Genomic DNA, 6,960 nt, shown 5'->3' with positions numbered 1-6,960 from the left:
ATGCTTCATCTTCTCATGTGTAAGCTCCTCTGGGGTATAAAAAGAGTTTTAAAAACACAGTTATTGATGGCATTTTTTCTAATTCAAAAGTAACACGTATGCCAATTATCTGTTTAAACATTTAAAAATCAAAATAAATTTTCAAAATGATGCAGTCACTTAAAATTTCATACACACACACATATATCTCATTACCCCCTCCTGTATGTCTGACATTGCAGTAGTCACCAGCAGTACAAAGATGAACAGCCATTATTCTTACCCTCCAACCACTGACGGATAGACTCATGGACAAATTCTTACAAATAAAGCATGAAAAAAAGAGAGATTGGGAAGGGGTAGGTGGAGATCTGGGAAAACTTTCTAGCACCAGTGACATTTGATCCGTATCTTGGAGAATGCATACATCGCTAAGAGGAAAATGAAAGACAAGATGGAGAATTCCAGTAAGAAATAGCACATGCAAAAGGAAAGAGGCATAAAAAGTACTTTTACTAGGGAACAGGAATCCAGGGCAGCTGATGCATAAAGTGTAGGAGATAAACAAAAAGTGAAATTGAGAAGACTGAGTGAGGCCAGACAGTGAAAGTTGTTTAGGCTTTATCCTGTGGCCAATAAAAGCCCATGGAGATTTCAAGCAAGAGATTAAATCATCAAGATTGTTTTATCAATAGATAACTCTGGTCTACGGCCATGCTACCCTGAATAAGCCCGATCCCATCTGATCGCGGGGGCTAAGCAGGGTCAGGCCTGGTTAGTACTTGGATGAGAGACTACCTAGGAAGACCAGATGCTGTAGGCATAATAAGTAAATAAATAAATAAATAAATAAATAAATAAATAAATAAATAGATAGATAGATAGATAGAATAGGTAGATAGATAAATACAGATGAGGGATCGTAAGCTGACAAGGTCCTTGCAATCTGTGAGGTTAACCAAGGGTTGCCTCACCTAAAAAAAAAAATTAAGATAACTCTGAAGCAAAGTGGAGGACGGCCTGGAAGGGGGCGGTGATAAAGCAAAGACACTGGTTAACTTATGTAAAGTGAGAGATGTTCACTAGACTTATTGTGGGGATCATTTTACAATGTATACAAATATTGAATCATTATATTGTACACCCCAAACTAATATTATATACCAATTATAAATTTATGTATATATACCAATTATACCTCAATTTACAAAATTTATTAATTTAATTAAAAATAAAAATTAAAAACAGAGGCTCTACATGAATTTTGTAAATTTAATTACAAAATAAAGTGTTCCTAACCAAAAAAGAGAGAGAGAGACAGAGAGAGAGAGAGAGAGAGAGAGAGAGTGACCAATCACCATGGCTTTAAAATCGAGCAGAGTTTGCTAAGGAACACACTAAGGGAGTAGTAAAGGGGATGGGACTTTTCTGGAGGGGAAAAAAAATCTCTATAGGATTTAGCAATGCTGAGAATAAGAGAAAGGGAAGAGGTGAAGACAACTTAAGCTATTCAGCTAGAGCACTTGGCTGAGAGGAGACTCTCTTAAATGAGATCACAACTATGAGAAGAAAGGCTAGCTGTAAAAGAGTAGATGATTTACTTGTGGTGCCTGCAGAAATACCAGCTGCATTTGTCCAGTTGGTGTCTGGAAATAAATGTCTGGAGTTTAGAAGGCAGTTGTTGATTAGAGATTGAAGCTAGAGAGTTATCCTCCCAATTGCAAGCAAGTCTAGCCAGAACACAAAATGTTGCTGTGGGTGGTGTAAATCTGAGCTAATCAAAGAATTGCTAGAGCATTTGGAACTAAGCAGCACACCTGTCTGTCCACAGATAGGATTAGCAAGGAGAGCGTGGAGTTTGGAATCAGGAGAACTGGGTTCTAATTCCAGCACTCCATCGTGAGTATGGTGAAGGCTAGCAGGACTGGGGAGATAGGGAAGAACCTGTAGAGAGAAAAAGATGACAGATAGGAGAGGGGTAAAGACAGCACCTATGGGGCAGCTCCTTCCACCTCCTTCTTCCACCTATAGCCACTCTTCCTCCTGATCCAGGAAACACCTCTCATCACACAGCAGAGCTATGCAGCCTGCCTCCTGAGATCTAGGGAGTTAAAGGCAGTCATGACCTCCACAGAAAGAGACATGGGCATTTGAAATGTTCAGGGTTAATGCTTTTAAGCAAGATTCACTGCAAAATTTCTGGAATCCACTGCAAATGAAAATGCAGAGCGTCTTGCTTAAAAAAAAAAATATATATATATATATATTAAGAATTTCAGGAAGGTAATACTAATAGAGCCTTAAACCTAACATGGGTACACTCTAAACTTTGGACCAGTGAAGCTATATAGATTACATGCCTATGAGCTGAATGGTTTAATCTCTCTGAACTTTAAAATTCTTTGGAAAGTGAAGATAATAGTACTACTTCATGATGTTCTTGGGAGGATTAAATGATAAACATGTGTGAGATGAAGTCAATTCATAGTAAGTGCTCAATACCTGCCAGGATTTTTCATGCCACTGCTCGACTCCATTTGCCCTAGAATCAATAGTAAGCTCTACTCAGCAGGCTCTCTACCGCTGTTAATCAACATCTCCTTAGAAAATAGTGGTAGTCTTGGCTTGTCTGGGTGAAAAAGCATTCAGACTAGACACTCATTAAATGATATGCTTCAGACACTCTTAGCAAATATAGCAGCAAAAACAGGAAACAAGGCAATGTTAAAGGAAGCTTTCCTCCCCTAGGAGTCAACTTCCATTTGTCATGTTTCATTGCCCACACTGTATTTCTAGGCACTTTCATGTAGTGCTATAAATAACATATTCTACCAGGAACCCTTGGCTGGTACAGAAATGAGGAGTCCATTTACTGAAAAGATTAGACAGATGTCACACACCACAAATTTGTCTACTTCATCTCCTGCATGCTTATTTAATCCCTATGTAGCTTGGGCCACTGTGATGAAAGAGTTAAAGAAATCTGTATTTTAAAAAAAAAAAGAAAGAAAGAAAAGAAATCTATATTCTTTAATTAGTGGACAGATGTATAAAAGAGTTTAATTTTTTCCTGAATGTCTTGATTTATAAGCTATAAGAGTTCACTCTAAAATATACCAGAACCTGTGTGTCAGGCCAATAGAGAATGTGAACAAGTTGGGATACACCAGAAAAGGGTCAAAATCAGTTGAACTGTAGTACCATCATAGAAAAAGATATTCAACAGTATAACACACAAGACCCAATCTGGCTTGCCTTCAGTTCATAGAAATATCTAAAATGACACAAGATTACATGTGGGGTGCTTCTGTTGATCTGTAGAGTCAAGAGCTCTAGGTACACATACAGACAGTTTATTAAGTCAATTCAAAAAACATTTGTCCAAATGACTGGTTTGCAAGAAGAACCAACCCGTTTCCCAATCCTCTGATCAGATAAACTGACCTAACCCTCCTAAATATCATTTTATTATTAAAATGAAGTTTAGAGTCTTTAATAGACCATATCTTTATTCTAGAAGTAACTGTAATGCCTCTTATTTCTGGCAAGTCATTAGTACAAATATTTAGGGCAGTTGGGACCTTGGAGGCCCTTCAAATGACATTGCAAAGGCATCAACCTGGCTTATCTGTGTAAAAACCATGCTTTCATGTATAGATCCACAATAGATGTAGTTCACACATTTTCAATATCCTTCCTATGTTAGGGCATTTCCAACCTGATAAGTTCCACTTTCCCAAAGTGGAAGCTGGAAACTACTTTCCCAGTCCCCCACCCCCACCTTCCACAACTAGGGCAAAGACATGTGACTTAAACTCAACCAGTCAGATACACCTGCATGAGAGTTTTTTGTTTTTGTTTTTGTTTTTTCAGTTGTGTGGGAAGTTTCAAGGAGAAATACATGTAGAGAAAATTTTGAAAGGGGTGGTGGGGTATAATTTTTTAATCTCTCTGAATCCCCACATAAAAAAAAAAGATAAAGTAACTAGATAGCAAAACCAAATTACCATATACAACATTTACAACAAAACTAGATGACAACATTTCCCCCACAAACCCCAAAATACAAGATCACCAACTGTCACACAAACTGCATGGTCTCAGCATCTGTGCAGGAGAAAGCAGCACAGACTGAGCCTGAGAACAGGAGAACTCGCAAATAGCCAACAGGTGTGTAGAGGAGTGTTCAATGGAACAATCTGAGAACAGCAGCTGAAACTGGAAAGGCTTTTCCCAGTCTAACAGTAGGTGAGTACAAGAGGCTTTCGGTAAGGCCTGATGGGTCTGGAGAAGTTAAGCTCCTGTGATTTTTTGCAACAGTTAAGTCAGGGCTTTTTTCAGGACAGGGCATCTACACTGAGGAGAACTTGTGGAAGTGGAATCATAATCGAGGAAAGAGGCAGTCCAGTTGAAAGCAGAGGAAAAGTTAGAAACATTATATGAAAACAACAGAAGATAAAAATTAGAGAGAACTTCAACCATGCCCCTTTCTAAAACTTCGAGAGAATTAAATTTTAAAATAAGCAACATAAAAATATCAAGACCTAATTCCACATGGTTATTATTTTTAAAAAAGAGATTAAGAAGTTGAAAAACATCCCCATAGGTCACACACACACACAAAAAAAAAACACCAGAAAACCATGTCTAAAAAACAGATCAAAATTGTATCCTTCTATTAAAAAATAAATAAAATTTAAATGATATAAGACATAAAAGGACACCATAAATCAGAACTAAGAAAAACTCAGAAAGAGATGATAGGATTCAGGAAATAATTGTATATAAAAAAAATTTTCAAAAATGAAAATGCGGATGAATAAACAGATAATGCCTTGAGAGAAATAGAATAAAAAATTAAAGGAAATTTTTAAATAAACAAGAAACAAACAAAAATAAAAACGATGTAAAAGAAAGTTACAAATATTGACAATAGGCAAAGATGATCCAACACATAGGCTAACAGGAGATATTGAAGAAGAAAACCAAAGCAGAACAAATACTAAAAAGTTTACTTCAAAAACCATCCAAGAAAAATTGAAACTACGTATTGATAGAGCACATGGAGTATCTAAAAATACCAGCCCAGAATGACCAACAGCAAAATATATTCTAGAAAAAATTATTGGAGATTAAAAGACCCTTTAGGCACCTAAGCAAAAAAAGGTAGTGATATTTAAGATAAGAAAATTAAATTTTCATCAAACTTTTTGACAGCAAGACTTTATGCCAGAAGAAAATGATGTGTAAAGAATTTCAGTGAGAGACAATGTGATCCAAGGGTTATTGACATCTATAAGCCTTTTTTAAAGAATGTGCTAGAGAACAAGCATCAGAAAAATGGTCAGAGAGACACTGACATAAGGACTGGCGATGACAGTTAAACATATAGTTATCATAGAACAAAGACTAAATGAGGTTTAAAGGGGAGAAAGGACAGTATGCAATGACCGTGTGCTCAAGTAAATTAAATATATCATAACTATTTAAAAATCAAAAGAATGAGAACATATGAGAAAGATGTTTAACTGTTCACATAATTCCATTTGTGATGGTAGTAGTATTGTTAGTCTAAGACTATTGTGTATTCAATATGAGATAAAATAAATTGGTAATTATATCATCTCCTGCATTTTTGAGGATCAAGATTTTCAGTATAAAAGAAAAGATATATATATTGAACACAGAAAAGATTAAGTTAAAAAAAACTAGTCATAAATTCGAATTGGAAGTATCAGTTATAAATCTATGAGGTACTTTATCTTACATTTTATTATATATATATTATATATATATACAATACTACATATGTGTAATATTACATATAGCTCTTCTAGCTCTGTCCACCGAAGAGACTCAGAAACAATAGTCAACTCAGTAGCAACAATTATTATTCGTGACCAGATCATGGCCTCGAAATGCTATTTCTTAGTAAAAAAAAAAAAGCTAGGGCTTCTTGAAGAAATGACTGATTGTAGTTTGAGGCACAAAATGTACAAAATGAGCCTGAAACTCTTTGTTGTACCAGATAGTGAGGAAACTATTCAAGACCACAAGGATCGTATCAAAAGGACTCAGGAGCCAAACTGAGAGTCTTTCACTAGCAAAAGATAGAAAAGTTTGAACTTTGAAAATAATAACTGCTATTTGATTGAAACTCATTAAATATGTTTTTATTCAAAAAGTCATAATAATCTTTTTTAAAAATTAATGGGTCATCTTTAGAAAATAGTAAGGTGATAGGGAACCAATTCATGGTCTTAAAAACTAATAAATAAAGGGAAAGAATCAAAAATTAAATATTTATTTTGCCTTTCCATTATGATCTGAACAATTAGATAACCCAAAAATAAATAAGAGGAAGAGTATCTTTATTAAGTTATTACAAAATAGTTAAAGAAATAGTAAAATTAGAACATCAATTAGAATAACTCCCAATGAATTAATACATCTAGGTAACAATTACCAATAGCTGCTATCATTTCAAAAATAAAACCAGATATGATATGCATCCAGATAAAAGAATATTTTATAGGAGACGTTGTATATCACAGCATATCACGTAGGAGACATGGTATATCAGATTTTCTCACAATTAAGGATGCAAAATTTGATCACTTTGTTAAGTGGTAAATGCATGAGATTTTGATTTGAAAAAGATTGTTTAAAAAATTAAAATTAAAAGAAAAAAGGAGGAAGTCACCTAAAATCCATTGTGGCAACGTGACAGAGCACAGGGAAGGGAGGCACCTAGCTTTCAGGGGCAACTTGGCAGAGGTTCTGGTAACAGTGCTTCATGCCCAATGTTGGCAGCAGTCACTTCTCTACTGGAACAGCTTGGCAATGTAATCAATGTAATTCAGTCATTGTTTCTGAAGTGCAAAACTTTCCTGGAAAGTTTCTGAAATACCTAATTGCTTGTACTAGATTTGTCCCCCCTAGAATGGATTCTGTTGTTTGTAACTAGTGGGCCCTGACTGA

General features: G+C 35.4%; 1 pseudogene; it reads left to right on the top strand.

Annotated features, from left to right (window-relative positions):
- The first annotated feature begins 683 nt into the window (after nt 1–683).
- LOC118604141 lies at nt 684–802 on the top strand (annotated as a pseudogene).
- Nucleotides 803–6,960: the final 6,158 nt, after the last annotated feature.

Source organism: Rousettus aegyptiacus, unplaced genomic scaffold (assembly GCF_014176215.1).
Source record: "Rousettus aegyptiacus isolate mRouAeg1 unplaced genomic scaffold, mRouAeg1.p scaffold_m13_p_1, whole genome shotgun sequence".
Classification (NCBI taxonomy): Eukaryota; Metazoa; Chordata; class Mammalia; order Chiroptera; family Pteropodidae; genus Rousettus; species Rousettus aegyptiacus.
Note: the sequence above shows the minus strand (reverse complement) of the source record. Positions and strands in the feature narration are given on the sequence as shown.